Source organism: Eptesicus fuscus, chromosome 9 (assembly GCF_027574615.1).
Source record: "Eptesicus fuscus isolate TK198812 chromosome 9, DD_ASM_mEF_20220401, whole genome shotgun sequence".
Taxonomy (NCBI): Eukaryota; Metazoa; Chordata; class Mammalia; order Chiroptera; family Vespertilionidae; genus Eptesicus; species Eptesicus fuscus.
This window is the reverse complement of record NC_072481.1, coordinates 75,060,874-75,077,980: the sequence shown is the minus strand read 5'-3', so window position 1 is coordinate 75,077,980 and position 17,107 is coordinate 75,060,874.

Genomic DNA, 17,107 nt, shown 5'->3' with positions numbered 1-17,107 from the left:
CGGGCACACCTTCGCCTTTTAAGTCAGTGACTCATTCAGTCCTGCTACAGTTCCCCTCGTTATCCTGCAGAAAACGAGCGGAGGCACCGGCGGCTAAGGCGCTACGCAGTGTTTGCCGTGCGTGGAAGAGCCGGGCGGGAACCCAGGCCTCACCCTCATCCCACGCACGGGCCTCGCTGCCCGTGGGCCTGGCAATGTTGTGCTGGGGAAGTTTAACAACCGGTTCTCAGCCACACAAAAAGAGGGTCCTCACGGCTAGCGGCCCTCGCTAACACCCATGGCTCGTTACTCTCTGGCTGACGTCGAGCTGCCAGTGGGAACTCACCTGGCTCCCAAACTTCTGAATATGGAATCATCGGCTCTCATGAGCCGGCTCTGCATCGCATCTCTCTATTTTCACCAGCAGCACCTGAGGGACAGTCTGCGTGCTGGGTGCAGCCACCGTGACAGACAGTCCCACGACCGGACATCCAGGGAGACTTTCCAGGGAGAGCTGGCTGCCTTGGCGCCGCCTCCTGCCGTTACTGACCCTGCAGCCTCTCCCTTCGGGACCTTCGCGCTGGGCCCAGAGTCAGGAGCAGGGTGGGCGGCACACTGTGAGGCCGGGGGTAGGAGGAGGGGCAGCTTGCTCAGGCAGATGAGCACACAGGAGAGCGAATGGAACCCCTTTGGAGGAAGGCTGGGTCCATCCCTCCTTCTCCTGGTGAGGACCGAGGCTCAGCGGGAATAACCGCAGGAATTGGCTTTACGAGTATTTTTAGGGAGGTGTATGAACACACCCTCACCCTCCAGGCTGATTTTCATCCACACCTGACCTTAGCTCACTGGCGCTGAACTAGAGAGAGGCGCACAGCAGGAAGCAGGGAGGGCCTCTTAGACCAAGGCTCCATGAAGGACAACAGGTCTGACCAGTTTCCTTACTTCGGTTAAGGCTTTGACTTTGATTCACTCACATTGCATCTCAGTACAGCTTTCCTGGAACCCCTGGACTGGGCTGTGATTTTGGCTGATGTCCACAAGATCCTTAGAAATAGCCGACATCAACACAAAGGGAATCAGCCCCTGAGTTTTCTGCGGGCAGGGAATGGCGATTTCTTGTGGCAGCTTCCGTGAAGGCTACGAGGTCGTTGCTGCACAGAGAGGGAATTTGGGCTGAAACACAGGAGAAAACCAGAGTAGGCTTTAAAGTGGTGTATTGTAATTGTGCTTCGTTTGTTTGTTTTGGGGGTGTTTTCTGCAAAGGGGAAACCGTCCTTGTGTTCTATCACTTACTTCTGTTTTCATGTCGTATGGCTTACAGGGCCGCATTGCAGCTCTGCTCTCTGGATCCCAGTCTTGGTTTCCACTGAGAGAAAAACCTCCACCGGTTTCCTGTGACACGAGGGCCAAGAACTGATTTGAGGGTGTGCGTGGGGTGGGTGGGGCCTCACGGCAGTGCAGGCCAGGGAGGCGGGAAGCGACCCTCTTCATCATTCATTCCTTCTGCGCCTCTACCTGGCTTCCTCCCAGCAGCCGGGCACCTTCATCACGGCTGCGGAGCCGGTGGGCTTGTTACCCTCTCCCGCTCCAGAGGGTTCTCTCTGAGCCCCGGACACAATGATGAATGGCCCTGTGCGCCGACCCCACCAGACTGGGGAGACAAATATACCTCATTCAGGGGAAACAAGCCCCAGGACATACATTATCTGGGACAAATGAGATGGCCAGTGAGCTATTTCATTGGGTATTTATGAGCTTTATTCTTTATTGGAGGACTTTATTTGGTATTTATGTACATATATACTTATATGTATATACCTATTTTAGTATATATACACACTTTATTTTAAAAAAACACACGAGAAGAAAGCACTTGATACTAGAATATTACTCAGGGATAGCTTTTCTTATATTATTTTTCTTATTACAAATGTGAAGACTTATATAAAAGTAGGTATAAGCACAAAAGAAAATAAAAATAATCTGTGTTTCTTTAATTACACAAGTAAACTGCATTTAACAATTTGGTATATACCTTTTCCAGTTATTTGTTGACACATGCAGAGCCATTTCTTTAAGCAATTAGGGTTATATTGTGCACATAGTGTTACAGTCACTTTTATAAGCTTAATACACTGTGAGGTTTAAACAGGATACTTTATTTTTAAAAAAATTTAAATATACTATTCAGTAGTATCCACTAAATAAATGTTAGCTATTATAGTCATTATTATTTTCTTTCTATATCAAATATCATCACTTATTCTATTTCTAGTTTTAAGCAGTCCTATAATGAATATTATTATGGATAAAGCCTTTCACACAGCCATTACTACTTTTTTTATTATAGTTCCTGGGAGGAGGATTGCTGAGTCAAAAGTTATTCAGTTATTCTTTAAACAACTCTTTTTTAAAATATATACATATTTTTATTGATTTCAGAGAGGGAGAGAGAGACAGAAACATCAACGATGAGAGGGAATCATTGATCAGCTGCCTCCTGCATGCCCCATATTGGGGTTCAAGCCTGCAACCCGGGCATGTGCCCTTGACTGGAATTGAACGTAGGACCCTTCAGTCCACATGCCGATGCTCTATCCACTGAGCCAAACCAGCCAGGGCGAAACGACTCTTTATTGGGCCTTCACTGTTTGTCAGCAACTATCTTAAGACCCAGAAATAACCAGCAGGAATACAAGACACACCTGGTACCTGCTCTAGTGGAGCTAATGTGACAGGGAGAGAAAACAATCTCACAGTTACAATGAACTCAAAGAAAAGCAAATTTGGTTAATAAACTATAGAAAAGATATTTAACCTCCCTAGTAGGAAGGAAAATGCAAATTAAAATAACAATGTGATGCCACGTTATACTCATTCAACTGACAAAATAAACCAACAAACACCAACGGCCAGCTAGGATGGAGAAGAGATGGGTGTTCATGGATTCATATTACTGGCTGAAATGTGAATTATTGCTACAGCCTTTTAGAAAAGTAGTCTGGCCACACCTATAAAAAATAAAATGCATGCCCTAGCCGTCTTGGCTCAGTGGATAAAGCGTCAACCTGCAGACTGAATGGTCCCGGATTTGATTCCAGCCAAGGGCACATGCCTGGGTTGCTGGCTCCATCCCCAGTGGGGAGCATGCAGGAGGCAGCTGATCAATGATTCTCTCTCATCATTGATGTTTCTATTTCTCTTTTTCTTCTCCCTTCCTCTCTGAAATCAATAAAGAAATATATTTAAAAAATAAAAAATAAAATGCACAAAAGAAAAAAATAATTTTGAAAGCCATAATAAAAAGTGAACTATAAAAATAAAATAAAATGCACATACACTTTAACTCAGCCCTTCAGGGAATTTATCCTTAGAGGTAGTATTTAAGAACATGCATTTGAAGGGGATCAGAATATGCCACCTCAAAATATGACACTTGGGCCTGAGGATTATTCTGAGCTGGAGAAGTCATAGGAGGAATTTAGCCCTCCCCTTTTCTGCCTTGTATCAGGGCATACATTTCCCTTTATAAAGGCACACCACTCCTCACCATAGCAGGGAGAAGAGACAACTCAGCACTGGAGACCGCACTGGAGTCAGCACAGTCCACCTTACTAAGATAATCATTATCTTTTATTAATTTCTCCTATATACTTACCTTCCTACAATCTACCACCCCTAGAAGCCAAAACCCCCTTCGTCTATCTTGTCATTTACCACCCCCTTGTTAAAATGGTATGTAAGCCCTGGGACCTAACCACCTCTTTGGATTTTCCCTTCTTTACTGTGAAACTCCTGTGTGCATGTGTAATAAACTTTTTCTCCTGTTAATTTGTCTTTTATCAGTTTCATGTGCAGGCCCCAGGAACTGAACCTGAGGGTAGAGGAAAAGGTTTTATTCTTTTTCTCCTCTACATTTTCAATAATATCTATTACAATGCTGCTCATAGTTGCAAAGAACTGAAAACAAAGAGATCAAAAAAGAATTATATGCCCAGATGGCGTGGCTCAGTGGTTGATTGTAGAACTATGAACCAGGAGGTCATGGTTGGATTCCTCAGGGCACATGCCTGGGTTTCCAGCTCCATCCCCAGTGTGGGGTGTGCAGGAGGCAGCCAATCATGATTCTCTCTCATCATTGATGTTTCTATCTCTTTCTCTCCCTCTCCCTTCCTCTCTGAAATAAAAATATATATATATTTTAAACATATTTTTTAAATGGAAATTTTTATGCATTCATCATTTCTCTTATGACATTATTCCATATTAGAGGCCCTGTGCACGGATTTGTGCACGGATGGGGTCCCTCAGCCTAGCCTGTGTCCTCTCGCAATCCGGGACCCCTCGAGGGATGTCAGACTGCCAGTTTCGGCCCGATCCCCACAGGCCAGGCTAAGGGATCCCACTGGTGCACGAATCCATGCACCAGGCCTGTAGTATACATATAAGATCTTTGGTTAATCTCTCCCTGCCCTTCCCCCTCCCCCTTCTCTCTGAGATTCATCAGTCTGTTCCATGTTTCCATGCCTTGGCATTGAGCTTCTGCCCTCTGGTGGTCAGTGCACGTCATAGCTACTGGTTGAACGGTTGAAGGGTTGAACAGTCAAATGGTCACTTAGGCTTTTATATATATATATAGATATGTGAAGAAGGAGGAGGAGGAGGAGAAAAATGTTTTAGAGTAATAAAAAGGAATGATTCTCTTTCGGTGACAAACAAGCAGAAAACTCTTATACTAGGGGCCCAGTGCACAAATTCATTTACTTTGAAAGGAACTGTGGGCCTCAAGGCTGTGGTGGGCACAGGGGTGGGTTTCAGCCCATCCTCCACACCCCTGCCTGGCCCCGATCGCCTCTCAGGAGCAGGGGGAGGTGGAGAAGCCCTCAGGGGCGATCAGGGCCGGCAGACGCCACTCGCACCCGCTGATGGTGCTGAGTGATTGGGACCGGTGCTGGGTGAGGCAGCAGGTGTGAGTGTGAGCAGGGCCAGCACCACCAGCAGGTGCAAGCGCCGGGTGGGACCGTGGTGCACAGGAGCAAAGAATTTTCAGTAACCACCAGAGGCTCACCCCAATGACAGTGACCGGCACCCTGCCTTGGTCTGGCACCCCTGCTCACCTGCTCCACCATCCCGCCACAGCTGATGCCTGCCATGTTCCAAGCTCTGCTACCTGCTGCTGACTCCCACCATGTTCCTCACATGCCCCCTGGTGGTCAGCACACGTCATAGCAACCGGTTGTTCGGTTGTTCCACAGTTCGGTCTATTTGCGTATTAGGGTTTTATATATATAGATGATCAAGGAGAAATGTGTGTGCAGATACCTAGCACAGTATCAGTGCTGGTTGCTATTGGGAGATGGGATTGGATAGATGGTTAGCTTCTTTCTCTTATGCCTTATTGTGTTACTTCTGTAAAGTTTCAGATAAAGAGAATTTTAACATTTAGCAGTTTAATACTAATAAAATAGCACAGAGAAGATCGAGAGTGTTCCAGGAGCTTAACTTCGATATGTATTACCCATCTGAAGGGCTAGTCATAGGCCAGATCCTTGTCCAGGAATAAGGCGGCCATGAATGGGCGTGTGTAACAAGTGACCATAACTACTGGTCATCATTTGTAGACTGTGAGATATTATTTACTTCATATATTGCCAGTTTTGGGGGGTCATTGTAGTTGAAATAATTCTAGCAGAGCCACAGATTTAGAACATCACATGTAGAGCAGAAAAGGGGTCAGCTTTCAGCTCTGTAGCATTCCACTCTCTGATCCTCAAGTCCTTCATCTGTATGGTGGGCACCTTCCCTTAACCCACGCTGCAGAGTTCTCAGCAGACCCCCATGAGGTAAAATACACGAAAATGCCTAGCAGAAAACCCGGCACAAGGTAAACCCTCCAACCTGTTCGTTGGTCTGGATCTGCCCACCCGGCCTCACAGGGCTGTCATAAAGAACAAAGGGGAACAGGTGTGAGGGCGCCCTGGGAAGCGTGAGGCGTGACACAAAAGTGAGGGAATAAGAAAGGCAGCGAGAGCGCCCGTGTGAGAACCCGGGGGCCTTGGCATGCACCTCCGTTCTTGGATAAGCCCTTTGCATATTATCACTGCAAAAGGTTTCACCAAGTTCAAGAAATGGGTTACTCATCTCACGGCCGGGAGACTAAGGAACTGGGTGAAGTGCTCCAAAAGAATGTCTGGCACAGAGTCCTCATTTCCAGAACTTTCCAGTGCTGGCAGGTGTGAGATTGTGCAGTCACCGAGAGCCTTGCCAAGGAGATTCAGTGTTAACTGCCGAACACGGGGGAAAGTCCCTTGGTGGGCCGTGTGTGCTGTTAAAGGCAAGTCACAGAAGAGGGTACAATCAATATCAGTTCCAGAAACACTTTGCAGGCATTGAGACTTGGCCAATTAGACTCCGAGTGTTTGGCCAGCTCTGAAGTGTGGGGAGAAAAGTGATGAGACAACGCTTGTCTCTGAGCATTCTTTTTAGAATGTTCTGTGTGTACCAAGTGTCTCACAGCACAAGGTGAAAATGTTTGAAAAGAAAAGAAAAGGAAACAAAGTACTCATTTATATTCATGAAAATGAAACCTTAGAGTATTACCTCTTTCCCCTTGTATCCACCTAAAACACAGTAAGCGTTCGAGCTTTTGTCAAATCCAGCTGTAATTACGCTGCGCAATTTTGGTTGTTATATGCTTTGACCTTGAGGTAGAAATCTGCAAACAATTTCCAGTCCCAGTTCTTCGGAGAGAAGAAATGGAGCTCCTGTGATGGCTGGGTGCACCCACGTGTACACCAGCTATGGAATGCGAATGAGGCTAGGGCACCCTTGGTCTGTAGGTAGGTCAAAGTCAAAGGTCAAAGGTCAAAGACTGAGACTGTGGTGAAAACATATGCAGTGTGCTTTGGTTTTGTGTTCTGAGGTAAAAGTCTTGTGCTGCTCAGCCTCATTACTTACGCCCCTTTAATCCTCCCCTTCCTTGCTTGATGACCTAATCAAGTGAGGTCATGGTGGAACTTCTGGTAAATAAGTGACCTTACCCCAAATCCCCTGCTGTTCGCACCTCCCTCGGTCAGCAGAGGTAGCTGTAGTCACTCATTAACCTTTTAGTGCTGGCTGTTCCGTTGGCCACAAACACAAGGCTTTGGTGTAGAAACAGCAGCCACCAATCACAGCTCAATAGTTTCCTGGGTTTGTGTGAACAAACAGTCACACAAAAATCGAGGGTACTGTGTATTTAATCACTTTAAAAATCTTTAGAAACACAATTGCTATAGGTAGAAAGCTCCTTTGCATGATTCTCGGTCTGCTTTTGCTGCTGTTTAGGAGGGCATGCAGCTTCAACCCCCGGACAACCCCCCCCCCCCCCCCCCGCCCCAGGCCTCCTTTTTCTCAAAGAAAAAAAAAAAAGTAGAGATTGAATTAGAGAATTTTATGGCTCTTAAAACAACTCTAGGATTCCAGGATTCTGCTGCCTCGGATAACAGGTTAGGATCACCAGACTTAGCAATATTTGAGACATACTTATTCTAAAAAAGCATCCGTTGTTTATGTGAAATTCAACTTTAACTGGGTGTTCTGTCTTGTATCTGGCAATCCTACAACAGTTAAATGTTGTTGGGAGGAGAGCAGATAACCCTGGCTCTGCCCCTCGCTGGGAGCCAAGGCAGGGCAAGAAGAAGAGGCCTGTGAGGATGGTCTCCCTCCTCCTCCCCCTTTTCATGGCTCTCCCAGGCGAGGAAAGGGCCCCACTGTCCCAGGCGGCTCTTCTCTGAGCAGGGACATGGCAAACTCAATCCTCTTCAGTTCTTTTTGGGCAGAAAAGCTCAAACATATTTGATTTGGCCTCATTTCCAATCAGCATTAAAACAAAACAAAACTCCCTTTCACTACAAGGAGACAATTCTTTTTCTTTTTCCATGGAATTAAATTCTAACACATGGCCCAGGAGGTAGGTTTCTCCTCAACAGAAACTCTTGGGCATTGTGTTCAGGAGAATAGAATTTGCTCTATGAGTGTTGCAGATTCAACATTCAGTGAACATAAGGTGCCTCTGACTCAAGAATCAGGATTTACCTTCACAACCAATGGGGGGAAATCACTTCTGTTCAGCATTTGATAGCTTATACATTTTTTTTCTTATGGTGTTTAATTTAATTTTTACAAATAACCCAATAAAACAGTTGTTGTATTAGTTAAATTTTATGGGTAAGAAATTTGTCCTAGAACTGTTGTTTCTCACCCCATTTCCCCAGCTAGGAAATAGTGGCACGCGCCAACCCCCCAGCTAGTCAGTAGAAGAACCAGCTTCTTAACACAGTTACGTTGCTCTCTACTTGGCTGCCCCGCTGTGTGAGGACTCTCTTCCAGAACAGTCCCGCAAAGAGTTTAGAAAGGAAGCCCCAATGCCTCTCCATGCTTTGGCAGAATGGTAACATCTGAGTCTCCTCTGCTCAGTCTCCTTTTGGCTCTCCTACTCTCTAGGCCTCTCCAGCAGCCACAGCACATGCTTTGAGAGCGGGCTGGTAAAAGCCAACCAGTCTGATTCGCCTTATTTCAACAGAGAAGGCGACTGCGGCACAGATTGGTGAAATTAGAGCCTAGACATTCAGGGAAGCCACTGCTGGCTTCCTCTCCCTCCAGTGATGAGGCTGGCTGGGCTCAGCCCCGGGGGCTGGGAAGTGCTCGGAAAAGCTGGGTCAGAGTAGGTGACAAAGAGCACTCCCATCCCTAGTAGTGGCTTAAGAAAAACAACACACACTCTCCTTTCTCTCTTCTGATGCTGACATGGGAACCTGCCCTGTGTGTGTTTGATTGGTGACTAGTAACTCAATTGTCAGTGGTCGAATTCACTTCTCTGGATGGATAGACTAGACTGTGTTCCAAGGGTTGTTTGTGCCAGAAAACTGGAAAATTGACCAGGACTCTTACTATACAAGCTTTGCCATACGTCTCTGAAAAAGACCAGCTAATGTTAGGGTTGTGAATACTAATATTATCTGGATAGCCCAAAATGTTTTCCTGTTGCATTTGAAAATATGTCTACTGATTTGATATCTTAATTAATTTGTATTTATTTGTGTAGTTCCTAGAAAGTAAATCACTTGCATCCCCTGTATTCTATGTGAATGTCATTTGTATTTATTCATTTCTAGTTTTTATGTATTTATATACTTTTGATCATTAAGAGGAAAGAGAATAAAACCTATGGAACACACATTGGACCGATGACTTTAAGATAATACATCCTCGCTGAGATCATGGGTGACTTTAGTTTCTTCTTTCACTCTCATAAATATAAAATTTCTTTAAAAAGAAAAAGTAAAATAAAAAAGATAACAGAAAGGAAACCTTCCTTGCCCAAACCTACACCCACAAACCGATCTCCCCAACTGCCTGACAGTCTCATCTCTTTCTAGCTGTTGACAAACAACACACATTTCCATAATTGAGATAATTAAGGGCAGTGCCAGGTACTGTTATCATACAGTCTCTGCAGTTCAGGGACTGCCAATTTCTGCTCCTTCCTAACAGCCTGAAGGCATGGAGATTAACACCTACAGAGTGTGGTGGCTCGAATATAGATGAGGAGAGAGAGACAGGCTGCTTGCTGCCTTTGATTAAAACATTAGAAGAATAATTATTACAATAGTGAAATGGCTTCAGCCTTCTGTTAAGATTTTGTTTCTCCTCCAGTTTACCATGTATCCCTGAAACTTTTTTTTTTTTAACTTCTCCATATGGCAAATTACTGTCATTGACAATCTTATACTTCAAGTTGAGAACATTTTGTGTGGATTGATTTAGTGGTCCCCAAGACGGGGTAATTTTCATTGTTGCCGAGGAGAGGAGAATATTACTTCTGGAGGCCCAGCAGGCATTTTATTAAACAATTGTACCAGCTGGAAACAAATTATTGCCTTTATTCGAAACTACCATTTAGAAGTCGAATGCTTTCATTTCAGTGGGAAGTAAGTGTTGGGACCAGCTAGGGTTCTCACATTGGTGGGTTTCTTAGCAGGCCAACCTACACCGAAATCTTGTGGCTGCTGGCTGCTGTTTTTACACCAAGGCTGTGATTGCTTTTAACTCAGAAACTGGTTCCACTCACTGTTTTCTCTGTCTAAGGCTCTGAAATATGTATGAAGGCATAGAGGGAGGGAGACACACATATTGGGCACAATCCAAATGCAATATTAATGTACCTCTTCTTCAGCTCTGATTCCTACAAAACTGTGACATGTACACTATTGCCGAAGCCTCTGGGTCCCACCAGGCTATGGAACAAGAGATGGGCACCATGCTTTACAAAGGATGAAGAAATGCTGGCCATTATTCTAAAGGCCGTGTGATCCAGAACGTGGGTCTGTTCTTGGGGGGCGAGAGGGGAGAGACATGTTCTGCTGAAAGTAGCACAGGGCATGTTATCAGCTAATATATCCATTTTGTATGTGTAGTGGGAAAATAGAATCTATCGAGACAGTGTAATTTAGAAGGGTGGAGAGAGCCACATCATTTCCAGGGCAGAGAAATGAGTGCTGTTCGGTGCATTTTTGGTGGAACTGATCTGTTTTGGCTGTAATTTCCAGCTTCCTTTTTTTTTTTTTTTTTTTTCTATGCATAGTCATTTTTTTTTTTTCTGTTTATAATGGAAAACTACAGCACGAGGCCCTGAAAGCTGAGAAAGTGGCCACTGAGAAATTGCTTATTGCCTTCTTACCTGTTTATTAGCAAAATTAAACGCCTTCCTGTCAGAAATTTAATTGAATTGGGATTATTCAAATCCTGGGGGGAAGGTACATTTTGGTCATTTCATTTCTTTAAAATGTGCTGTGCCTTATTTTCAAAAATTGATTTGAGAGAGAGAGAGAGAGAGAAAGACCCATGTGAGAGAGAAACATCAATCAGTTGCCTCCTGCATGCTCCCCAACTGGGAATTGAACCCACGACCTTATGGTGCACAGGATGATGCTCCACCCAACGGAGCCACACCAGCCAGGGCTGTGCTGTGACCTTTGACATAATTTATTAAAACAAAAAAGCCCTCCATGCAATTGTGCAAGTCAGGAACCCAGATAATCTTCTCAACCAAAATTGTTCTACTCACCTCCCTCAGGGTCCAGCCTTTCCCTTGTCATTTCTCAGGTGAGACAGAAATCAACTTTGAGTAAACAAGCAGCTTTTTAAATATATATATTATTATAAATATATATATATATATATATATAAATACAAATATATAATTATTTCAGAGAGGAAGGAAGAGGGAGAGAGAGATAGAAACATCAATGATGAGAGAGAATCACTGATTGGCTGCCTCCTGCACGCCCCCTACTGGGGATTCAGCCCGAAACCCAGGCATGTGCCCTGACCAGGAGTTGAACCATGACCTCCTGGTTCATAGGTCAACGCTCATCCACAGAGCCACACCAGTGGTGCACAAGCAGGTTTTTTGAAGGTGATGAAACTGAGACAGAATTAAAATATTGTACAAGATTAATGGGGAGACAGGAAGAGAGGAGGTTTACAGATGCAAGAGGTTAGCCAGATGGAATCTCCTTTAAGCAGCTCAGAAACTAAGAGGTATTCAAAGAGATAGGGGTTCGCACTGTTCTGAGCACAGTGAGAGAATGAGGCTAAGCATGGTAGCATCACCTCAATTCTTTCTCTGTGAAACACAAACCAAGTCCCAGTTGAAAGTTTGTGATCACCTCCAGCTCCAATTAATTGGGTGGGTTGGTTGGTTCCGTGAGAAGATTCTCTTCCTCTCCACCTGTAGTCCCTCCTCCCACCCCAGCAATGCTCTTCTCTGCAACCAAGGGAGGTGCTTTATGCCTGTTCCAGAATAAGGAGAGGAGTCAAAATCAGGTCTGTTCAGAGAGCCTGCTATGAGGTCTTGGTACATGGAAGTATACAACTGTGGCAGCTCAATGTGACTGATCTCTCTCTCTCTCTCTCTCTCTCTCTCTCTCTCTCTCCCTCCATCTCTCCCTCCCTCTGTCCCATCCCTCCCTTCCTTTCTCTCCCCCTTCCCTGTGTGTGTGTGTGTGTGTGTGTGTGTACATGCATGCATTTGAAATTTAACAAAAATACATTTAAAAAATTAACTTAGTTTGTGTGCATTTTCTGTGCTGCTAAAACAAATGACCACATCCTGGTGGCTAAAACAACAGTACTTCATTCCCTCACAGTTCTGGAGGCTAAAAATCTAAAATCAAGATGTCAATAAGGCTGTACTCCCTCTGAAAGCTCTAGAGGAGAATCTGTTCTTTGCCTCTTTAAGCTTCTGGCTATTGGCATCCCTTGGCTTGTAGCTGCACCACTCTCATCTCCGACTCCATCTTCATATCACCTTTTCCTCTGTGTGTCTCTATTCAGGATACTTGTCATTGAACCTAGGGTACACCCACATAACCACATGATCTCCTCATATCACAATTTTTAATTTAATTACATCTTCAAAACCCTTTTTCAAATGAGGCCACATTCAAAGGTTCTGGGGATTAGGATGTGGACGTACTTGGGTGGGGCGCCATCTAGCCCACCAGAGTACCTTAATCTGATTGTTTGCTCATAGGAAGATGCTTGGAAATAGATGCAATATAAACATATTTCTTTCTTTTATGTGCCTTAATTTGTCCCAGAAATGTTTTAAGATAGATGCATAAGGCCATACATTATTTATGAAGAGAAATGATGTGTACTCTAGATTGGTCTTGTTCTTGCAGATACACTCTATGGTCTCTGGGGGTTGCAAGCCCTTTGCTGCTACCTCTCAGCACAGGGAGCGCTCAGCCACAGAAGGAAGGAGAGGATAGTTCTGCTTCTGTGTTGCCCATGTTCTGTCAAGGACCTCGTCATCTCAGTTTTGCCTCATCTTCTGGTAAGCAGCTCCCACAAGCTCTTTCACAGGAATGATTCTCCGTCTTCCCGCAATTGTAGACACTCATTAATGGCTTGATGACTCATGTTCCTTAAAAAAGGTGAAGCGGAGAAATGTCCTTAACATTCCAGAATTTTCCCTGGCTACGTGGCCAAAAATGAAGAGACAGAGGACCTCAACTGACCAGCATACATTCCTTTGCCTTGCAATAGGCAGTACAGTTGGCAAACTTAAGTGAAACATGGTGACTGAGGTGTAAAACGAGAACCATAGTCCCCTCTTCCACGTGCTTCTTGCCCCTATTCTCTGAAGCTTGATGCCATTCCTCTCTTGTACATCTTTTTTTTTCTTTTTAACTTTTATTTTTATTGTTGACACTATTACAGATGTACCTATTTGCCCGTCTCCACCCAGCCCATGTCCCCCCTTCCCTCTGGCCATCACCACACGGTTGTCTGTGTCTATGGATTAGGCAGATATGTTGTTTTACTAATCCCTTCACATCTTTTCATCCAGTCCCCCCTCGACTCTCTCTTTTGTACATCTTCTTCCACAAAGGAAAGCATTATTAATAAACTGAGTCAGGATCCCCTTAGGGCAAAGTCATATTTTTAACTCTAGCTCCCCACAACCGTGTCCTGGTGTGCTGGTTCTGATTCTTGGATTTGGTGATAAAGGGTGAGTGGAGCCCTTATTTAGACCTTGAGCAGTTTGCATTCAGGTTGCAGACATTTTTGGGTTCCCAATCAAAATGCCTACGTTAAGTCATCAAAACCTTTCTGAAGGACACTCACTTCTTTGATTGGCTCAATGAAATAGACGATTTATAATTGGCATCTGGTATCATAAAAGGAGTATTTCTTCAGAAACCATGGACTATACTGCTTCAGAAACTATAACCAAACCCCATCCTGTATCTTGGCTAGGTCCTGTGTCCTCTTCTCAAGAGGTTGCAAGGAAAAAGAGGCCCAACTTTCAACTTGGGTGGTGACCAATCAGATTATCAGGTCCTTCTAGGAATGAGAAGCAGAAGCAGGTACAGTCAGAAAAGAGCAGAGTACATTTCCCTCTCCATTTCTTTCAGTTGCCTTAGTTGAATGGAACTTGGGTCTAGGGTGTAATTGTCCCTGTTTCATTCAGTTATCACTCTGCTGGGTCAAGGTTTGATTTTTAAAAAAATCAGTGGTCTGTCTTAGGTGGGCTTCCCTGGGGCATTAACCTGATAATCTGATTGGTCACCACCCAAGTTGAAAGTTGGGCCTGTTTTCCCTTGCAACCTCTTAAAGAGAGGACACAGGACCTAGCCAAGATACAGGGTGGGGTTTGGTTATAGTTTCTGAAGCAGTATAGTCCATGGTTTCTGAAGAAATACTCCTTTTATGATATCAGATGCCAATTATAAATAGTCTATTTCATTGAGTCAATCAAAGAAATGAGTGTCCCTGAGAGAGGTTTTGATGACTTAATGTAGGCATTTTGATTGACTTAATGTAGGCATTCTGATTCTCAGAAATGTCTTCTCTGAAGCTTATGCTTAGTGAAGTATCTCCTAGACTCAGATCCAAGAAGCATGAGTCCCAAGAGCTACTTTGACAAGAAGAATAAAAGGTGTATGTAGTGTCTAATATGTTTGTAAAACTAAAGCATACTATAACTCCCTCTTGGAAATTCATGATAAACATTAAAAGCCTCCTTAACCTTGATTAATGTGGAGTTTCCTAAACTTATTTGACTCTAGAGCTACTCTTTTCACATAATACTAATTAATAGAGAGAGACACATTCTGGAAAATATGGCATGGTAGAAGATGTGTTAGACTTTGAAACAGAAGGCCTATGTCTGACTCCCCACTCTGTACTTTTCTAACTGTTGGCATTGGATAAGTTATTAGTGAGCCTCAATGGTGTTATATATAAAATGGGTACAAAACACTGGCCCATGTCTATCAGGGTTGGGAGAAACCAAGATGTCTGTGAAAACACTTCTAAAATAATCACAGGCTGTTCAAAATAGTTAAGTATATGTACACCTGTAACAGGAACATGGCCCACAGACTGACTCTGTCCCACTGCCTGATTTTGTAAGTAAAAGTTTTATTGTAACACAGCCATGTTTATTTGTTCACATATCGTCTATGGCTGCTGTTGGACTACTATGGGGAATTGAGTCATTTCGACAGACACCATGTGGCTCGGAAAGCCCCAAATTTATATGTTTTTGTCCTTTATCCCTGATTTGTAATAAGAAATCATTTATATTCAAGGATATGTTCTGTCTGTGGAGCAGAGATGACAGATGTGCTTCACTTGGGAAAGTGTGAAGTGGACGTCGGGCAAAGCCCTGACCTGGATCCTTGTCTCAGCGGGATCAGGTGGTAAGGTCTCAGGCCTAGCAGGGAGGTGGGGAATAATTACACACGGCTTTCTCTACATAATAACTTGGGTGATGGACATGCCCGGACACTTGTAGCAAAATCCTGGAAGGTTGCCCAGTCCACCCCGAGTGGAAAGAGGAGCCAAAGAGCACACAGCTCCAGGCCTTTGGAAGGGGCAGAGTGACAAAGGCGTTATGGGAAAGTGTGGCTGAGAGCATAGGGTTTCTCTGAGTTTTGAAAATCATTAGGGTCCAAAGACAGGTATTCACTTGCAAGAGCAATTCTCAGAAGATTAACAGAGCATTGAACCATCACTGTGACACCTCCAAAGCTTGCATCCTGAGGTCCACTCTGGTGTGCGGGCGGGTGTTCGGGACCACTGGGTCTCCACTGTCAGACTGGCCAGAACACAGTGAGATCAGTGCTCTGCACACCCACCTCAATGCTTTTCTGAAGCTCAGCACCCCAAACTCAGCTGCTTCACATTCACAGACCAAGTACGCAAACAGCGAAACCCCAAAATAAGTGAGCAGTTCCTGGAAAGAAGAATGTCCTCCACTTAGTAGGTGGATGAGTAGCATGATAACAGCCTTCATGCCGGGACCTAGATTGTGGTGGTATCGCTAAGGCCCCTGTTTCTGGTCTTCGCAGTCGCGAGCTGCTAACAGCATCTGGCATCCATAACTCTTGGTTGAGGAATGCTTGCAGGGCTATTTGTGGAGCCTATCTCTGAGAACACACTTAAGACACCTCATATATTTCCAGCCTTCCTCCCCACCGCGCGTGGGGGTGTAGGCTGCGATTATGTTTATGACGGGGAGGGATGAAATGTTTTGGAGTGTCACCATGACATTTCAATGCTCTGTTAATCTTTTGAGAATTGCTCTTCCAAGTGAATACTTACTGCTGGTCCCTACGGATTTTAGAACTCATAGAAACAGAGTGAAAATCACAACTTGGGGTTGGACCAGCTAATTATCATTCTTCCTATTTTACCCTGCAGAGCAGTCAACTTCCCTTAGCAATTTAGAGGCAAATGGATTTTACCTCCACTTGGATGTCAAGTCCCTCTGCAATCTGGGAGCAGTTTTATTCCCCATGACTCTGGCTCTCCACTGCAGGCAGGTGGATGCATGACTGCCCCAAACTATTCCGCCCTCACCCTTCTTCTGGCCTCACCCTGCTCCTGGCCTCACCCATCTCCCTCACTCATGCCATTCCCTTCACCTCACCCCTCCCACTCATTTTCACTCGGCCTTTCCTGACATCGCTAAGTCCTTTTCTCTGAACTCCCTCAGAACCTAAGCTGTGTGCTGTTTAAATTAAATTTAATGTTTAGTTGATACTGTTATCTAGAGTACACTTTAAAAAGTATATTTTACTCTCTTCTCTCCAGCAAGAACATCAGCTTCTTGAAGGCAGAGACTGTCTACTTCATTTGAGCCTACCCCTCTGGCCTAATGTTAGCATGTAATAGTTTGTCAATAAATGCTATTGAAAATGAGAATTTTGAAAGTAGGTTTCAGGGGAGGGGGCTTCTTTGTCTAGTACATTTAGAAAAATTGACACATCTCAGAGAGATATAGTGGAAGTTCAGCTTATGAGAGTTATCTGCATTCATCCTAGGACTCAGAGGCATCTGGAAAGCTCAGGTAAGCCTTTCTACATTTGATCCAAGAAGTTTCTTGGGAAGGAACTCACCCTCAGGGAAGAGAAAGAAAAGGGTCTGGATATTTGGACAAGGTCTGTAGGCCCACGAGGTCCAGAGGGAATGATTCTCTCTTCAGATGGTCATCTTCCCCGTGTGTGTCCATGTCTTCAGATGGCATTCTCTCTCTTATACAGACAGCAGTTATAGCCCTGGCTCAGCT